At 40.8% G+C, this 21,152-nt stretch overlaps 1 non-coding gene across 1 annotated transcript; it reads right to left on the bottom strand.

The window, feature by feature from the left end:
- Positions 1 to 15,492: 15,492 nt before the first annotated feature.
- LOC130971808 (small nucleolar RNA R71) lies at positions 15,493 to 15,600 on the bottom strand. The gene has a single exon (XR_009083016.1). It is a non-coding gene; the product is annotated as a small nucleolar RNA R71 (small nucleolar RNA).
- Between the last annotated feature and the right edge of the window lie 5,552 nt (positions 15,601 to 21,152).

The following is a 21,152-nucleotide window of genomic DNA, read 5'->3' as shown; positions in this document are numbered from 1 at the left end:
CTACCTCACCATTCAAATTCAAACCACTTTCCCTCCCAAATCCACCCATTCATAACCAAACCCTACCCCTCTCTCCACCCCTATATAAAACCATCTTCACCCCTTCATTTTCACACAACCTAAACACTACTTCTCCCTCTTTGGCTGAACCACAAACCCACCTCCATCTCCTCCATTTCTTCTTCCTCTACTCTCTTCTTTCTTCTTTTGCTCGAGGACGAGCAAACCTTTTAAGTTTTGTGTGGTAAAAGCATTGCTTTTTGTTTTTCCATAACCATTTATGGCATCCAAGGCCAGAGAAACCTCTAGAAAGAGGAAAGGAAAGGCAAAAGCTTTCACCTCCGAGTCATGGGAGATGGAGAGATTCATCTCAAGGGTGCATCAAGACCACTTCTATGAAGTTGTGGCCTTGAAGAAGGTGATCCCCGAGATCCCTTCCAAACTCAAAAAGGGTCAACTTTGATCAAAGGTTGGACCAAATCCTCATGGATACCACTAAGAAAAGGATGGAGCAAACAAGAGATCCCACTCATCATGAAATCCCTGAGATGCCTCAAGGGATGCACTTTCCTCCACAAAATTATTGGAAGCAAATCAACACCTCCCTAGGAGAATTGAGTTCCAACATGGGACAACTAAGGGTGGAGCACCAAGAACATTCCATTCTCCTCCATGAAATTAGAGAAGATCAAAGAATCATGAGAGAGGAGCAACAAAGGCAAGGAAGAGACATTGAGGAGCTCAAGCACTCCATAAGATCTTCAAGAGGAAGAACAAGCCGCCATCACTAAGGTGGACCCGTTCTTTAATCTCCTTGTTCTTTATTTTTCTGTTTTTTCGAAAAATCATGCTTATGATTATCTATGTTTGTGTCTTGTGATCATTAGTGTCTTAGTGTCTATGCCTTAAAGTTATGAATGTCCTATGAATCCATCACCTTTCTTAAAAAAAAAGAAAAAAGAAAAATGTTCTTAATTGAAAAAAGAGAAGAATTGCATGAATTTCAGATTTTATAACAGATTAATTATTTTGATGTGGTGGCAATACTTTTGTTTTCTGAATGTATGCTTGAACATTGCATATGTCTTTTGAATTTGTTGTTCATGAATGTTAAAATTGTTGGCTCTTGAAAGAATGATGAAAAAGGAGACATGTTACTGAGGATCTGAAAAATCATAAAAATGATTCTTGAAGCAAGAAAAAGCAGTGAATACAAGAAAAAAGAGAAGAAGCGAAAAAAAAGAGAAAAAAAACGAAAAAAAAGAAGGAGAAAGAGAAAAAGAAAGAAAAAGAAAGAAATAAAGTTGTGATCCAAGGCAAAAAGAGTGTGCTTAAGAACCCTGGACACCTCTAATTGGGGACTCTAGCAAAGCTGAGTCACAATTTGAAAAGGTTCACCCAATTATGTGTCTGTGGCATGTATGTATCCGGTGGTAATACTGGAAGAAAGAGTGCTTTGGGCCACGGCCAAGACTCATAAAGTAGCTGTGTTCAAGAATCATCATACTTAACTAGGAGAATCAATAACACTATCTGGATTCTGAGTTCCTAAAGAAGCCAATCATTCTGAATTTCAAAGGATAGAGTGAGATGCCAAAACTGTTCAGAGGCAAAAAGCTCAAAGCCCCCGCTCATCTAATTAATACTGATCTTCATAGATGTTTTTGGAGTTCATTGCATATTCTCTTCTTTTTATCTTATTTTGATTTTCAGTTGCTTGGGGACAAGCAACAATTTAAGTTTGGTGTTGTGATGAGCGGATAATTTGTACGCTTTTTGGCATTGTTTTTAGTATGTTTTTAGTAGATTTAGTTAGTTTTTAGTATATTTTATTAGTTTTTAGTTAAAATTTACTTTTCTGGACTTTACTATGAGTTTGTGTATTTTTCTGTGATTTCAGGTATTTTCTGGCTGAAATTGAGGGATCTGAGCAAAAATCTGATTCAGAGACTAAAAGGACTGCAGATGCTGTTGGATTCTGACCTTCCTGCACTCGAAGTGGATTTTCTGGAGCTACAGAAGTCCAATTGACGCGCTCACAACGGCGTTGGAAAGTAGACATCCTGGGCTTTCCAGCAATATATAATAGTCCATACTTTGCCCGAGATTTGATGGCCCAAACCGGCGTTCCAAATCAGCTCAAGAATGCCCGGCGTTAAACGCCGGAACTGGCACAAGAATTGGAGTTAAACGCCCAAACTGGCACAAAAGCTGGAGTTTAACTCCAAGAAGAGTCTCTACACGAAAATGCTTTAATGCTCAGCCCAAGCACACACCAAGTGGGCCCGGAAGTAGATTTTTATGTTATTTACTCATCTTTGTAAACCCTAGGCTACTAGTTCTCTATAAATAGGACCTTTTGCTATTGTATTTTTATCTTTGGACGTCTAGTTCTTAGATCAGATCTTGGTTCTTCTGGTTCCCTCTCTGGGGTCGAGGCCAATGATCACTCTTGTTCTTATGTATTTTCAACGGTGGAGTTTCTACACACCATAGATTAAGGTGTGGAGCTCTGTTGTACCTCGAGTATTAATGCAATTACTATTGTTCTTCTATTCAATTCAGCTTGTTCTTATTCCAAGATAGTCATTCGTACCCAAAAACATGATGAATGTGATGATTATGTGACGCTCATCATCATTCTCACTTATGAACGCGTGACTGACAACCACTTCCATTCTACAAGCAAACAAGGCTCTAATGTTTATCTCTTGGATTTCCTTAACCGGAATCTTCGTGGTATAAGCTAGAATTGATGGCGGCATTCAAGAGAATCCGGAAGGTCTAAACCTTGTCTGTGGTATTCTGAGTAGGATTCAACGATTGAATGACTGTGACGAGCTTCAAACTCGCGATTGTGGGGCGTTAGTGACAGACGCAAAAGAATCACTGGATTCTATTCCGACATGATCGAGAACCGACAGCTGGATAGCCGTGCCGTGACAGGGTGCGTTGAACATTTCCACTGAGAGGACGGGACTGTAGCCATTGACAACGGTGATGCCCAACATACAGCTTGCCATGGAAAGGAGTAAGAAGGATTGGATGAAGACAGTAGGAAAGCAGAGAGACGGAAGGGACAAAGCATCTCCATTCGCTTATCTGAAGTTCTCACCAATGAATTACATAAGTATCTCTATCTTTATCTTTATTCTTTATTCATAAATCATCCATAACCATTTGAGTCAGCCTGACTGAGATTTACAAGGTGACCATAGCTTGCTTCATACCAACAATCTCCGTGGGATCGACCCTTACTCGCGTAAGGTTTATTACTTGGACGACCCAGTGCACTTGCTGGTTAGTTGTGCGAAGTTGTGTTTATGCCATGGTATTGAGCACCAAGTCTTTGGGGCCATTACTAGGGATTATTTGAGTTGTGAAAATTAGTGATCACAATTTCGTGCACCAACTGTAAAGACGAATGGAGTTGATCCTGAAGTCTACAGACTCATGCTTTTCCCTTTTGCTGTAAGAGACAGAGCTAGAATATGGTTGGATTCATAACCTAAGGATAGCCTGGACTCCTGGGATAAGCTGGTCACAGCCTTCTTGGATAAATTCTTTCCTCCTCAAAAGCTGAGCAAGCTGAGAGTGGATGTTCAAACCTTCAAACAAAAAGATGGTGAATCCCTCTATGAAGCTTGGGAAAGATACAAGCAGCTGACCAAAAGATGTCCATCTGACATGTTTTCAGAATGGACCATATTAGATATATTCTATTATGGTCTAACTGAATTTTCAAAAATGTCATTGGAACATTCTGCAGGTGGATCTATTCACCTAAAGAAAACGCCTGAAGAGGCTCAAGAACTCATTGACATGGTTGCAAACAACCAATTCATGTACACTTCTGAGAGGAATTCCGTGAATAATGGGACACCTCAGAAGAAAGGAGTTCTTGAAATTGATGCTCTGAATGCCATATTGGCTTAGAACAAAGTGTTGACTCAACAGGTCAACATGATCTCTCAAAATCTGAATGGATGGCAACATACATCCAACAGTACTAAAGAGGCAGCTTCTAAAGAAGCTTATGATCCTGAGAATCCTGCCATGGCAGAGGTTAATTACATGGGTGAACCTTATGGAAACCCCTATAACTCATCATGGAGAAATCATCCAAATTTCTCATGGAAGAATCAACAAAAGCCTCAACAAGGCTTTAACAATGGTGGACGCAACAGGCTGAGCAATAGCAAGCCTTTTCCATCATCTTCTCAGCAACAGACAGAGAATTCTGAATAAAACACTTCTAATTTAGCAAATCTAGTCTCTGATCTGTCAAAGGCCACTTTCAGTTTCATGAGTGAAACAAGATCCTCCATCAGAAATCTGGAGGCACAAGTGGGCCAGCTGAGTAAGAAAGTCATTGAAACTCCTCCCAGTATTCTCCCAAGCAATATAGAAGAGAATCCAAAAGGAGAGTGCAAGGCCATTGATATAATCAATATGGCCGAATGCACAAGGGAGGAGGAGGACGAAAATCCTAGTGAAGAAGACCTCCTGGGACATCCCTCAAGCAAGAAGGAGTTTCCTATTAAGGATCCAAAGGAATCTGAGGCTCATATAGAGACCATAGAGATTCCATTAAATCTCCTTCTGCCATTTATGAGCTCTGAAGACTATTCTTCCTCTAAAGAGGATGAAGATGTGACTGGAGAGTAAGTTGCTCAATATTTAGGAGCTATCATGAAGCTGAATGCCAAGTTGTTTGGCAATGAGGCTTGGGAAAGTGAACCTCCCTTGCTCATTGGTGAACTAGACACCTGGATTCAGAAAACTCTACCTCAAAAGAAACAATATCCTGGCAAGTTTTTGATACCTTGTACCATAGGCACCATGACCTTTGCAAAAGCTCTGTGTGATCTGGGGTCAGGGATAAATCTTATGCCACTTTCTGTAATGGAGAAGCTGGGGATCATTGAGGTACAACCTGCCTTGTTCTCATTACAATTGGTAGACAAGTCATTGAGACAAGCTTATGGAATAGTGGAGGACGTGTTAGTAAAGGTTGAAGGCCTTTACATCCCTGCTGATTTCATAATCTTAGACACTAGGAAGGAAGAGGATGAATGCCTCATTCTTGGAAGACCTTTCCTAGCCACAGCAGGAGCTGTGATAGATGTCAACAGAGGTGAATTAGTCCTTCAATTGAATGGGGAATACCTTGTGTTTAAGGCACATGGCCATCCCTCTGTGACAAAAGAGAGTAAGCATGAAGAGCTTCTCTCAGTTCAGAGTCAAGAAGAGCCCCCACAGTCAAACTCTAAGTTTGGTGTTGGGAGGCCACAACCAAACTCTAAGTTTGGTGTTAAGACCCCATATCCAAACTCTAAGTTTGGTGTTGGGACTATACAACATTGACCTGATCACCTTGTGGCTCCATGAGAGCCACTGTCAAGCTATTGACATTAAAGAAGCGCTTGTTGGGAGGCAACCCAATTTTATTTATCTAATTTTTATTTTATTTTATTTTATTGTTATTTTGTGTTTTATTAGGTACATGATCATGAGGAGTCACGAAAAAAATATAAAAATTAAAAACAGAATCAAAAACAGCAGAAGAAAAATCACACCCTGGAGGAAGCACAGGCTGGCATTCAACGCCAGTAAGGAGCATCTGGCTGGCGTTCAACGCCAGAACAGAGCATGAATCTGGCGCTAAACGCCAGAAACAAGCAACATTCTGGCGTTTGAACGCCAGAAATGTGCCTAGAGGAAAAGCTGGCACTGAACGCCAGTAACAAGCATGAAACTGAAATATTCTTGCGTTTAACGCCCAAAATGGCACCTTTACTGGCGTTAAACGCCCAGAATGGTGCCCATTTTGGCGTTTAATGCCCAAAGTACCCCTTACTGGCGTTTTTTCGCCAGCAAGCTCTTTTTCTCTGCTTTTTGCACTGAATCCTTCTGTAACTCTGTGAATTCCTTCAATTTTGATAATTGCCCTTTGAGAATATGTATCAAGCTTTGATTAAACAAAACAGATAACCTGCTAATGACTGGGTTACCTCCCAGCAAGCGCTTTTTTATTGTCTTTAGCTGGACCTTCACTGAGAATCATTCAAGCCTCAGTTTTGAGCATTCCTGCTCAAAATTGCCTTCAAGATAATGCTTGATCCTCTGTCCATTAACAACGAACTTTTTGTCAGAATCAGTATCCTGAAGCTCAACATATCCATATGGTGATACTCCTGTAATCACATACGGACCCCTCCAGCGGGATTTAAGTTTTCCTGGGAACAGTCTGAACCTAGAGTTGAAGAGCAGAACTTTTTGTCCTGGCTCAAAGACTCTGGTTGACAACTTCTTGTCATGCCACTTCTTTGCCTTTTCCTTATAAATTTTTGCATTTTCAAAGGCACTGAGTTTAAATTCATCTAGCTCATTTAGCTGGAGCAATCTTTTTTCACCAGCTAACTTAGCATCCAGGTTTAGGAATCTGGTTGCCCAGTACGCTTTATGTTCCAGTTCCACGGGCAGATGACAGGCCTTGCCATACACAAGTTGGTATGGAGAGGTTCCTATTGGAGTCTTGAATGCTGTTCGGTATGCCCACAGAGCATCATCCAAGCTCTTTGCCCAATCCTTTCTACGGGCAATTACAGTCCGTTCTAGGATTCTTTTTAGCTCTCTGTTAGAGACTTCAGCTTGCCCATTTGTCTGTGGATGATACGGGGTTGCCACTTTGTGGCTAATTCCATATCGGACCATAGCAGAGTAAAGCTGTTTATTGCAGAAATGAGTACCCCCATCACTGATTAGGACTCTGGGAACACCAAATCTGCTGAAGATGTGTTTTTAGAGGAATTTCAGCACGGTCTTAGTATCATTAGTGGGTGTAGCAATTGCTTCTACCCACTTAGATACATAGTCCACTGCCACCAGAATGTAAGTGTTTGAGTATGATGGTGGGAACGGACCCATGAAGTCAATCCCACATACATCAAACAATTCAATCTCTAAGATCCCTTGTTGAGGCATGGCGTATCCGTGAGGCAAGTTACCAGCTCTTTGGCAGCTATCACAGTTACGCACAAACTCTCGGGCATCTCTATAGAGAGTAGGCCAGTAGAAGCCACATTGGAGGACCTTAGTGGCTGTTCGCTCACTTCCAAAATGTCCCCCATACTGTGATCCATGGCAGTGCCATAGGATCCTTTGTGCTTCCTCTCTGGGTACACATCTGCGGATCATTCCGTCTGCACATCTCTTAAAGAGATATGGCTCATCTCATAGGTAGTACTTGGCATCTGAAATTAATTTCTTTCTTTTCACCCTGCTGTACTCCTGGGGTATGAACCTCACAGCTTTGTAATTTGCAATATCTGCAAACCATGGAGCTTCCTGAATGGCAAAGAGTTACTCATCTGGGAAAGTCTCAGAGATCTCAGTAGAAGGGAGGGACGCCCCAGCTACTGGTTCTATTCGGGACAGATGATCAGCTACTTGGTTCTCTGTCCCTTTTCTGTCTCTTATTTCTATATCAAACTCTTGCAGAAGCAACACCCATCTTATGAGCCTGCGTTTTGAATCCTGCTTTGTGAGTAAGTACTTAAGAGCAGCATGGTCAGTGTACACAATCACATTTGATCCCACTAGATAGGATCTAAACTTGTCAATGGCATAGACCACTGCAAGTAACTATTTTTCTGTGGTTATGTAATTCTTCTGTGCATCATTTAGAACACGGCTGGCATAATAAATGACGTGCAGAAGCTTGTTATGCCTCTGTCCCAACACTGCACCAATGGCATGGTCACTGGCATCACACATTAGTTCGAATGGCAATGTCCAGTCTGGTGTAGAGATGACTGATGCTGTGACCAGCTTGGCTTTCAGGGTCTCAAATGCCTGCAGACACTGTGTGTCAAACACAAATGGTGTGTCGGCAGCTAGCAGGTTGCTTAGAGGTTTAGCAATTTTCGAAAAATCCTTTATAAACCTTCTGTAAAATCCTGCATGTCCCAGAAAGCTTCTGATTGCCTTAACATTGGCAGGTGGTGGTAATTTTTCAATCACCTCTACCTTTGCCTTATCCACCTCTATTCCCTTGCTTGAAACTTTGTGCCCAAGGACAATTCCTTCAGTCACCATAAAGTGACATTTCTCCCAGTTTAAAACCAGGTTAGTCTCTTGGCACCTTTTTAGGACAAGTGCTAGGTGGTTAAGACAGGAGCTGAATGAGTCTCCATATACTGAGAAATCATCCATGAAGACTTCCAGGAATTTCTCCACCATATCAGAGAAGATGGATAGCATGCATCTCTGAAAAGTTGCAGGAGCATTACACAGACCAAAAGGCATTCTCCTGTAGGTAAACACGCCAGAAGGACAGGTGAATGCTGTTTTCTCTTGGTCTTGAGGATCTACTGCAATTTGGTTGTAACCTGAATAGCCATCCAAAAAGCAGTAATAATCATGACCAGCTAGTCTTTCTAGCATTTGGTCTATGAATGGTAAAGGAAAATGATTTTTTCTGGTGGCTGTATTGAGCCTTCTGTAGTCAATACACATACGCCACCCTGTAACTGTTCTTGTAGGAACCAGTTCATTTTTTTCATTATGAACTACTGTCATGCCTCCCTTCTTGGGGACAACTTGGACAGGGCTCACCCAGGGGCTATCAGAAATAGGATAAATAATCCCAGCCTCTAGTAATTTAGTGACCTCTTTCTGCACCACCTCCCTCATGGCTGGATTTAGCCGCCTTTGTGGTTGAACCACTGGTTTGGCATTATCCTCCAATAGGATCTTGTGCATGCATCTTGCTGGGCTAATACCCTTAAGATCACTTACGGATCACCCAAGAGCTGTCTTGTGTGTCCTTAGCACTTGAATCAGTGCTTCCTCTTCCTGTGGATTTAAAGCAGAGCTTATGATCACTGGAAAAGTGTCACCCTCTCCCAGAAATGCATACTTCAGGGATGGTGGTAGTGGTTTGAGCTCAGGTTTGGGAGGCTTATCCTCCTCCTGAGGAATTTTCAAAAATTCTTTTGTTTCCTCTGGTTCTTCTTGATCAGGCTGAACATCCTTGAAGATGTCCTCTAGCTCTGATTCTAGACTTTCAGTCATATTGATCTCTTCCACTAAAGAGTCAATAATGTCAGCGCCCATGCAGTCATTTGGTGTGTCTGGATGCTGCATAGCTTTTACAGCATTCAACTTGAACTCATCCTCATTGACTCTCAAGGTTACTTCCCCTTTTTGTACATCAATGAGAGTTCGTCCAGTTGCTAGGAAAGGCCTTCCTAGAATGAGAGTTACACTCTTGTGCTCCTCCATTTCCAGCACTACAAAGTCAGTTGGAAAGGCGAATGACCCAACCTTGACAATCATGTCCTCAATTATGCCTGATGGATATTAATGGAGCCATCAGCAAGTTGGAGACATATCCGGGTTGGTTTGACTTCAGTCAACCCAAGCTTTCTGATAGTGGATGCAGGTATTAGATTGATACTTGCTCCAAGGTCACACAGGGCTGTCTTGGTGCAAGCACCTTCTAATGTGCATGGTATCATAAATCTTCCTGGGTCTTGAAGCTTTTCTGGTAAGCTTTTCAGAATGACTGCACTGCATTCTTTAGTGAGAAACACTTTTTCAGTTTCTCTCCAATCCTTCTTATGACTTAAGATCTCTTTCATGAACTTAGCATAAGAAGGTATTTGCTCAAGTGCCTCTGCAAACGGAATCTTTATTTCAAGAGTCCTTAGATAGTCTGCAAAGTGGGCAAATTGCTTATCCTGTTCCGCTTGGCGGAGTTTCTAAGGATAAGGCATCTTGGCTTTATATTCCTCAACCTTAGTTGCTGCAGGTTTATTCCTTACAGAGGTGGTTGGAGAAGCCTTTTTAGAGGGATTACTATCAGCACTCTCAGGTGTCTGATTCTCCATTGGCGTTTGAACGCCAGGATTGGGTGGAGAATGGGCGTTTAACGCCAACTTTTCCCCCTTTTCTGGCGTTTGAACACCAGAACTGGGTAGGGAATGGGCGTTTAACGCCAGCTTCCCCCCTTTTCTGGCGTTTGAACGCCAAGAGTATTCCTCTCTGGGCTCTTACTGTCCTCAGAGGGATTTTGGATAGTGGTTTGGCTATCCTCTATCAATTGTTCCTTTATTGGCTTTTTGCTACTTTGAGCAGTGTTATTCAATGTCTTCCCACTCCTCAGTTGAACTGCTTGGCATTCTTCTGTTATCTGTTTAGATAGTTGCTGTTTTGCCTGATTCAACTGTGATTCTATGTTCTTGTTAGCAATTTTAGTTTCTTGGAGCATCTCTTTAAATTCTGCTAAATGTTTTGTCATCAGGTGTAATTGCTGATTAAGCTCAATCATCTGTTCTTGAGGATTAGGATCAGTGGCTACTGCCATAACTTCTTCTTTTGTGGAGAACTCATTGCTAGAGTACAAATGTTGATTTCTAGCAACAGTATCTATAAGCTCTTGAGCCTCCTCAATCGTCTTCCTCATATGTATAGATCCACCAGCTGAGTGGTCTAGAGACATCTGAGCTTTTTCTGTAAGCCCATAGTAGAAGATGTCTAACTGTACCCACTCTAAAAACATTTCAGAGGGGCATTTTCTTAGCATACCTCTATACCTCTCCCAGGCATTGTAAAGGGATTCATTATCTTTTTGTTTAAAGCCTTGGATGTCCAGCCTTAGCTGTGTCATCCTTTTTGGAGGGTAAAATTGATTCAGGAATTTGTCTGATAACTGTTTCCATGTCTTTATGCTTGCTGTAGGTTGGTTATTCAACCACCTCTTAGCTTGATCTTTTACAGCAAATGAAAACAGTAATAGTCTGTAGACATCCTGATCCACCTCTTTATCACGTACTGTGTCAGCAATTTGTAAGAATTGTGCCAGAAACTCAGTAGGTTCTTCCTGTGGAAGACCAGAATACTGGCAATTTTGCTGCACCATGATAATGAGTTGAGGATTTAGCTCAAAGCTGCTTGCTTTAATGGGAGGTATACAGATGCTACTCCCATATGCAGCTGTAATGGGGTTAGCATATGACCCCAGAGTCCTTCTGGACTGTTCAATTCCACTTAGGTCCATGATGGAGAAAGGGAATATGATATGAATTCACAAGTAAAGTATTTTTTTTACCGAAAATAATAAAATAAAACAAATGGAAAAAAATCAAATTTCGAAAACTAAAAGAAAATAAGATCAAAGCAAATTGAAAACTAAATCAATTAGTTAATTAAAAAGATTTTGGAATTAGCAATTGAAAATATATGATTGAAAATTATTTTGAAAAAGATTTTATTTTTGAAATGAGGAAAGAGAAAAACAACAAAATGACACCAAACTTAAAATTTTTAGAAAATCAAACACAAATTTTCGAAAATTTTAAAGGAGAAACACAAAGAAGACACCAAACTTAGAATTTTTAAAGAACAAGAAAGAACTAAGAACATGCAATTGACACCAAACTTAAAATATGAAACTAAACTCAAATAAAAGACTCTAAACCAATGATGAGCGGATAATTTGTATACTTTTTGGCATTGTTTTTAGTATGTTTTTAGTATGATCTAGTTAGTTTTTAGTATATTTTTATTAGTTTTTAGTTAAAATTCACTTTTCTGGACTTTACTATGAGTTTGTGTGTTTTTCTGTGATTTCAGGTATTTTCTGGCTGAAATTGAGGGACCTGAGCAAAAATCTGATCCAGAGACTCAAAAGGACTGCAGATGCTGTTGGATTCTGACCTCCCTGCACTCGAAGTGGATTTTCTGGAGCTACAAAAGCCCAATTGGCGCGCTCTCAACGGCGTTGGAAAGTAGACATCCTGGGCTTTCCAGCAATATATAATAGTCCATACTTTGCCCAAGATTTGATGGCCCAAACCGGCGTTCAAAGTCACCTCAAGAAATTCCAGCGTTAAACGCCGGAACTGGCACCTGATTGGGAGTTAAACGCCCAAACTGGCACTAAAGCTGGCGTTTAACTCCAAGGAGAGTCTCTACACGAAATTCCTTCATTGCTCAGCCCAAGCACACACCAAGTGGGCCCGGAAGTGGATTTTTATGTCATTTACTCATCTATGTACTAGTTTTCTATAAGTAGGACCTTTTACTATTGTATTAGAAATCTTTTGATCACTTTTAGATCTCTAGATCATCTTTGGACATTTTAGTTCTTAGATCATTGGGAGGCTGGCCATTCGGCCATGCCTAGACCTTATGCTTATGTATTTTCAACGGTGGAGTTTCTACACACCATAGATTAAGGTGTGGAGCTCTGCTGTACCTCGAGTATTAATGCAATTACTATTGTTCTTTCATTCAAATTCCGCTTGTTCTTGTTCCAAGATATCACTTGTTCTTCAACATGATGAAGGTGATGATTGACGCCCATCACCATTCTCACCCATGAACAAGGTGACTGACAACCATTCTTGTTCTACAAGCATCTGAGGCTTAGTGAATATCTCTTGGATTCCTGATTGCACGATGCATGGTTGATCGCCTGACAACCGAGTGCTCGCCTGACAAACGAGCCAACCATTCCGTGAGATCAGAGTCTTCGTGGTATAGGCAAGAACTGATGGCAGCATTCAAGAGAATCCGGAAGGTCTAACCTTGTCTGTGGTATTCTGAGTAGGATTCAATGATTGAATGACTGTGACGTGCTTCAAACCTGTAACCTACTGGGCGTTAGTGACAGACGCAAAAGAGTTATTCTATTCTGGTAGGGGAGGGAACCACACCGGTGATTGGCAGCACTGTGACAGAGTGTGTGCATTAGCTTTCACTGCGAGGATGGGAGGTAGCTGCTGACAACAGTGAGACCCTATACGAGCTTGCCATGGAAAGGAGTAAGAAGGGTTGGATGAAGACAGTAGGAAAGCAGAGAGACGGAAGGGAAGGCATCTTCATGCGCTTATCTGAAGTTCCTACCAATGAATTACATAAGTATCACTACCTTTATCTTTTATGTTATTTTCGTTCATCACCATATATATCTGAGTTTGCCTGACTAAGATTTACAAGATGACCATAGCTTGCTTCAATACTAACAATCTCCGTGGGATCGACCCTTACTCACGTAAGGTTTATTACTTGGACGACCCAGTGCACTTGCTGGTTAGTTGTGCGAAGTTGTGTAATGCCATGGTATTGAGCGCACCAAGTTTTTGGAGCCATTACCAGGGATTATGAGAGTTGTGAAAAAGTATAGTTCACAATTTCGCGCACCAAGTTTTTGGCGCCGTTGCCGGGGATTGTTCTAGTTTTGAGCAAGCCTTTGGTAACATCAGTGCCAAGATCCGGCAACAACATCAAATCTTTGGTGTTATTGCCCGGGATTGTTCAGGCTGGACAACTGACGGTTCATCTTGTTGCTTAGATTAGGTATTTTTTTTCGAAATTCTTGAAGATGAATTCTAGAGTTTCATGATGATTTGTTGAAATCTGGCTGGCTGAGAAGCCATGTCTAATCTGATTGGACCGAGGTTTCAACTTATCACCACAAGAGCTTGTTGATTTCGTATCAATCTTGCTTTTGGAGAAGTGATTTGCTAAGGCTTGGCTGACCTTTGGTCATGTCTAGTGTTTTGGACCGAAGCTTTCTTTGGAAGCTTGGCTGGCTGTGAAGCCATGTCTAATTCCTGGACCGGAGTCTTAGACTAGCATTGCACTGATTCCTGGAATTCTCATTAAGAATTTTGATACCTTCTTTTTCCACTTAATTTTCGAAAAACACAAAAAAAATTAAAAAAATAAAAAAAAATCATAAAATTCAAAAATATTTCTTGTTTGAGTCTAATGTCTCATCCTAAGTTTGGTGTCAACTGCATGCATTCATATGTCTTAGTGATCTTCAAGATGTTCTTGATGATTCACTTGCTCTGATCTTTGAATTCTATTGACTTGAGTATTTTGTGTGTCTCATATGCATTTTCAGTTCATTAGTGTCAGTAGTATACAAACTGCTAAGTTTGGTGTCTTGCATGCATTGTTATTTGATTCTTGTTGCATTTTAATTATTAAAAATCCAAAAAATTTTTAATTTGTGTCTTTTCAAGTCAATGATACAAGGGATTGAAGATTCAGAACACACTGCAGAGGAATTATACAGAAAAAGCTGAGCATTCAAAAATGCCCAGTGAAGAAGGCAGACTGGCGTTTAAACGCCAGCCAGGGCACCTGGTTGGGCGTTTAACGCCCAAAAAGGTATCATTTTGGGCGTTAAACGCCAGAATGTATACCATTCTGGGCGTTTAACGCCAGGATGGTGCTAGGGGGAAGATTTTGTTTTCAAATCAATTTTTTTTCAAGTTTTTCAAAATCAAATCTTTTTCAAATCATATCTTTTCAATCAAATGTTTTCAAAATCAATTTCTTTCCTTTTTCAAAGATACTTACTAACAATTAATGATTTGATTGAACATTTTTTGCCTTTTCTGTTAAGGAAGGTTTTATGTTTGAATCATATCTTTTCTTGTTAGGCAAGTCATTAATTTTTAAATTATATCTTTTCAAATTGTTTTCAAATCATATCTTTTAAAATTGTTTTCAAATCATATTTTCTCAATCACATTTTTTTTTAAAAAAAAAAAAACCAATCATATCTTCTTAATCACATCCTTTTCAAAATAGTTTTCAATCAAATCTTTTTAACTTCTAATTTCAAAATCTTTTTCAAAAATCACTTGATTTCTTTCCCACTCTTATTTTCGAAAATCAATTAGTGTTTTTCAAAAAATTTTTCAAAATCTTTTACTTAATTTTCGAAAATTACTTCCCTTCTTCTCACATCCTTCTGTTTATGGACTAACACTATCCCTTAAGGCAAAATTCGAACTCCATCTTTTTCTGATAAGTTCGAATTTTCTACTTCTGTCTTCTACTCTTCTTTTCCTCTGACACTTAAAGGAATCTCTATACTGTGACATAGAGGATTCCACATTTTCTTGTTCTCTTCTCTTTCTTATGAGCAGGAACAAAGACAAAGGCATTCTTGTTGAAGCTGACCCTGAACCCGAAAGGACCTTGAAGAGAAAGCTAAGAGAAGCCAAAGCACAACTCTCTTTAGAGGACCTGACCGAATTCTTCAAAGAAAAAGAAGACATGGCAGCCGAAAACAACAACAATGCCAACAATGCAAGGAAGGTGCTGGGTGACTTTACTGCACCTACTCCCGACTTCTATGGGAGAAGCATCTCTATCTCTGCCATTGGAGCAAACAACTTTGAGCTTAAGCCTCAATTAGTTTCTCTAATGCAACAGAATTGCAAGTTCCATGGACTTCCAATGGAAGATCCTCATCAGTTTTTAGCTGAATTCTTGCAAATCTGTGACACAGTCAAGACTAATGGGGTTAACCCTGAGGTCTATAGACTGATGCTATTCCTTTTTGCTGTAAGAGACAGAGCTAGAATATGGTTGGATTCTCAACCTAAAGAAAGCCTGGACTCTTGGGAAAAGCTAGTCAATGCCTTCTTGGCAAAGTTCTTTCCACCACAAAGATGGAGTAAGCTTAGAGTGGAAGTCCAAACCTTCAGACAGAAGGATGGAGAATCCCTCTATGAAGCTTGGGAAAGATACAAACAATTAATCAGAAGATGTCCTTCAGACATGCTTTCTGAATGGAGCATCATAGGTATTTTCTATGATGGTCTCTCTGAACTATCTAAGATGTCCTTGGATAGCTCTGCTGGAGGATCTCTTCATCTGAAGAAGACGCCTGCAGAAGCTCAAGAATTGATTGAAATGGTTGCAAATAACCAATTCATGTACACTTCTGAAAGGAATCCTGTGAACAATGGGACTAGTCAGAAGAGAGGAGTTCTTGAGATTGACACTCTGAATGCCATATTGGCTCAGAACAAGATATTGACTCAACAAGTCAATTTGATTTCTCAAAGTCTATCTGGAATGCAAAATGCACCAAACAGTACAAAGAATGCTTCATCTGAGGAAGAAGCTTATGATCCTGAGAACCCTTCCATGGAAGAGGTGAATTACCTAGGAGAACCCTATGGAAATACCTACAATTCTTCATGGAAAAATCACCCAAATCTCTCATGGAAGAATCAAGAGAGACCTCAAAAAGGTTTCAATAACAATAATGGTGGAAGAAACAGGTTTAGCAATAGCAAGCCTTTTCCATCATCTTCTCAGCAACAGACAGAGAGTTCTAAGCAGAATACTTCTGACTTAGCAACAATGGTCTCTGATCTAATAAAGACCACTCAAAGTTTCATGAATGAAACAAGGTCCTCCATCAGAAATTTGGAAGGACAAGTGGGACAGCTGAGCAAGAAAATTACTGAACTCCCTCCTAGTACTCTTCCAAGTAATACAGAAGAAAATCCAAAAGGAGAGTGCAAAGCCATAAACATGGCCGAATATGGAGAGGAAAGAGAGGAGGAGGACGCCACTGAGGAAGACCTCAGTGGGCGTGTACCAATCTCCTCTGAGTTCCTCAATGAGGAACCATGGGAATCTGAGGCTCAAAATGAGACCATAGAGATTCCATTGGACTTACTTCTGCCATTCATGAGCTCTGATGAGTATTCTTCCTCTGAAGAGGATGAGTATGTCACTGAAGAGCAAGTTGCTAAATACCTTGGAGCAATCATGAAGCTAAATGACAAGTTATTTGGAAATGAGACTTGGGAGGAAGAACCACCTTTGCTCACCAAAGAACTGGATGACTTGTCTAGGCGGAAACTGCCTCAAAAGAGGCAGGATCCTGGGAAGTTTTCTATACCTTGTACCATAGGCACCATGACCTTCAAGAAGGCCTTGTGTGACTTAGGGTCAAGTGTGAACCTCATGCCCCTCTCTGTAATGGAGAAATTAGGGATCCTTGAGGTGCAAGCTGCAAGAATCTCATTAGAGATGGCAGACAATTCAAGAAAACAAGCTCATGGACTTTTAGAGAATGTTTTGGTGAAGATTGAAGATCATTACATCCCTACTGACTTCATAGTCCTAGAGACTGGGAAGTGCATGGATGAATCCATCATCCTTGGCAGACCCTTCCTAGCCACAGCAAAGGCTGTGATTGATGTTGACAGAGGAGAGTTAATCATTCAAGTGAATGAAAAATCCTTGGTGTTTAAGGCCCAAGGATATCCCTCTGTCATCATGGAGAGGAAGCATGAAGAGCTCCTCTCAAAACAGAGCCAAACAGAGCCCCCACAGTCAAACTCTAAGTTTGGTGTTGGGAGGCTACAACCAAACTCTAAGTTTGGTGTTGAACCCCCACATTCAAACTCTAAGTTTGGTGTTGGGAGGTTCCAACACGGTTCTGAGTATCTCTGAGGCTCCATGAGAGCCCTCTGTCAAGCTAATGACATTAAAGAAGCGCTTGTTGGGAGGCAACCCAATGTTTTATAATTAATTATTTTCTTTTGTTATTTTATCTTTTTTGTAGGTTGATGATCATAAGAAGTCACAAAAACAATGAAAAAAGCAAAAACAGAATGAAAAACAGGAAGAAAAACAGCACACCCTGGAGGAGGAGAAGCTGGCGTTCAAACGCCAGTAATACTAGCTGTTGGGCGTTTAACGCCCAGTCTGGCACCATTCTGGGCGTTTAACGCCAGAAAAGGGCACCAGACTGGCGTTAAACGCCAGTAAAGGGCAAGAACCTGGCGTTAAACGCCAGGAATGGGCACCAGCCCGGCGTTTAACGCCAGAAATGGCTCAAAACGTGATTTTGAGCAACATTTGGTGCAGGGATGACTTTTCCTTGACACTACAGGATCTGTGGACCCCACAGGACCCTACCATCACTCTCTCTCTTCTTCCCCCATTCACCAATCACCTCAACACCTCTTCCCCAAAAACCCCTCACCTATCAAATCCCATCTTTCTCTTCACCACTCACATCCATCCTTCATAAAACCCCACCAACCTCACCCTTCAATTTCAAACCACTTTCCCTCCCAAACCCACCCATAATGGCCGAACCTTTACCCCCCTCTCTCCTATAAATACCCTTCTTCAACTCTTCATTTTCACACAACCTAAACACCCTTTCTTACCCTTCTTGGCCGAACACACTACCATCTCCCTTCTTCCTCATTTCTTCTTCTTCTACTCTCTTCTTTCTTCTTTTGCTCGAGGACGAGCAAACATTTTAAGTTTGGTGTGGTAAAAGCGTTGCTTTTTCGTTTTTCCATAACCATTTATGGCATCCAAGGCCGGAGAAACCTCTAAAAAGAGGAAAGGGAAGGCAAAAGCTTCCACCTCTGAGTCATGGGAGATGGATAGATTCCTCTCAAGGGTGCATCAAGACCACTTCTATGAAGTTGTGGCCTTGAAGAAGGTGATCTCCGAGGTCCCCTTTTCATTCAAAAAGGGTGAATATCCGGAGATCCGCCATGAGATCCGAAGAAGAGGTTGGGAAGTACTCACCAACCCCATTCAACAAGTCGGAATCTTGATGGTTCAAGAGTTCTATGCCAATGCATGGATCACAAAGAACCATGACCAAAGTGTGAACCCGAATCCAAAGAATTATCTCACTATGGTTCGGGGGAAATACTTGGATTTTAGTCCGGAGAGTGTGAGGGTGGCGTTCAACTTGCCTATGATGCAAGGAGATGAGCATCCTTACACTAGAAGGGTCAACTTTGATCAAAGGTTGGACCAAGTCCTCACAGTCATATGTGAAGAGGGCGCACAATGGAAGCAAGATTCAAGAGGAAAGCCGGTCCAATTGAGAAGGCATGACCTCAAGCCCGTGGCTAGAGGATGGTTAGAGTTCATACAACGCTCAATCATCCCCACTAGCAACCGGTCCGAAGTTACCATAGACCGGGCCATCATGATCCATAGTATCATGATTGGAGAAGAAATAGAGGTTCATGAGGTTATAGCCCAAGAACTCTATAAGGTGGCGGACAAGACCTCCACCTTGGCAAGGTTAGCCTTTCCTCATCTCATTTGCCACCTCTGTTATTCAGTTGGAGTTGACATAGAGGGAGACATTCCCATTGATGAGGACAAGCCCATCACCAAGAAAAGGATGGAGTACACAAGAGATCTCACTCATCATGAGATCCCTGAGATTCCTCAAGGAATGAATTTTCCTCCACAAAATTATTGGGAGCAACTAAACACCTCCCTAGGAGAATTGAGTTCCAACATGGGACAACTGAGGGTGGAGCATCAAGAACACTCCATCATCCTTCATGAAATTAGAGAAGATCAAAGAATCATGAGGGAGGAGCAACAAAGACAAGGAAGAGACATTGAGGAGCTCAAGCACTCCATAGGATCTTCAAGAGCAAGAAAGAGCCGCCATCACTAAGGTGGACCCGTTCTTTGATTTCCTTGTTATTGTTCTTCTGTTTTTCGAATTTTAATGCTTATGTTTATCCATGTTTGTGTCTTATGATCATTAGTGTCTTAGTGTCTATGCCTTAAAGTTATGAATGTCCTATGAATCCATCACCTTTCTTCAATAAAAACGTGCCTAATTGATAAAAGAAAGAATTGCATGAATTTTGAATTTTATAATAGTTTAATTATTTTGATGTGGTGGCAATATTTTTGTTCTCTGAATGTATGCTTAAACAGTGCATATGTCTTTTGAATTTGTGGTTCATGAATGTTGGCTCTTGAAAGAATGATGAAAAAAGAGACATGTTACTGAGGATCTGAAAAATCAATAAAATGATTCTTGAAGCAAGAAAAAGCATTTCAAAAAAAAAAAAACCGAAAAAGAAAAAAAGAAAAAAAGAGAGAAAGAGAAAAAGAAAGAAAAAGAAAGAAATAAAGTTGTGATCCAAGGCAAATAAGAGTGTGCTTAAGAACCCTGGACACCTCTAATTGGGGACTTTAGCAAAGCTGAGTCACAATCTGAGAAGGTTCACCCAATTATGTGTCTGTGGCATGTATGTATCCGGTGGTAATACTGGAAGACAGAGTGCTTTGGGCCACAGCCAAGACTCAATAAATAGCGATGTTCAAGAATCATCATACTTCACTAGGAGAATCATTAACACTATCTGGATTCTAAGTTCCTAAAGAAGCCAATCATTCTGAATTACAAGGGATAGAGTGAGATGCCAAAACTATTCAGAGGCAAAAAGTAAAAGCCCCGCTCATCTAATTAATACTGATCCTCATAGATGTTTTTGGAGTTCATTGCATATTCCCTTCTTTTTATCTTATTTGATCTTCAGTTGCTTGAGGACAAGCAACAATTTAAGTTTGGTGTTGTGATGAGCGGATAATTTGTATACTTTTTGGCATTGTTTTTAGTATGTTTTTAGTATGATCTAGTTAGTTTTTAGTATATTTTTATTAGTTTTTAGTTAAAATTCACTTTTCTGGACTTTACTATGAGTTTGTGTATTTTTCTGTGATTTCAGGTATTTTCTGGCTGAAATTGAGGGACCTGAGCAAAAATCTGATCCAGAGACTCAAAAGGACTGCAGATGCTGTTAGATTCTGACCTCCCTGCACTCGAAGTGGATTTTCTGGAGCTACAAAAGCCCAATTGGCGCGCTCTCAACGGCGTTGGAAAGTAGACATCCTGGGCTTTCCAGCAATATATAATAGTCCATACTTTGCCCAAGATTTGATGGCCCAAACCGGCGTTCAAAGTCACCTCAAGAAATTCCAGCGTTAAACGCCGGAACTGGCACCTGATTGGGAGTTAAACGCCCAAACTGGCACTAAAGCTGGCGTTTAACTCCAAGGAGAGTCTCTACACGAAATTCCTTCATTGCTCAGCCCAAGCACACACCAAGTGGGCCCGGAAGTGGATTTTTATGTCATTTACTCATCTATGTACTAGTTTTCTATAAGTAGGACCTTTTACTATTGTATTAGAAATCTTTTGACCACTTTTAGATCTCTAGATCATCTTTGGACATTTTAGTTCTTAGATCATTGGGAGGCTGGCCATTCGGCCATGCCTAGACCTTATGCTTATGTATTTTCAACGGTGGAGTTTCTACACACCATAGATTAAGGTGTGGAGCTCTGCTGTACCTCGAGTATTAATGCAATTACTATTGTTCTTTCATTCAAATTCCGCTTGTTCTTGTTCCAAGATATCACTTGTTCTTCAACATGATGAAGGTGATGATTGACGCCCATCACCATTCTCACCCATGAACAAGGTGACTGACAACCATTCTTGTTCTACAAGCATCTGAGGCTTAGTG

The sequence above is a fragment of the Arachis stenosperma genome, chromosome 3 (assembly GCF_014773155.1).
Source record: "Arachis stenosperma cultivar V10309 chromosome 3, arast.V10309.gnm1.PFL2, whole genome shotgun sequence".
NCBI classification, from domain to species: Eukaryota; Viridiplantae; Streptophyta; class Magnoliopsida; order Fabales; family Fabaceae; genus Arachis; species Arachis stenosperma.
The sequence above is the reverse complement of the archived record's forward strand: the minus strand, read 5'-3'. Positions and strand labels throughout refer to the sequence as shown.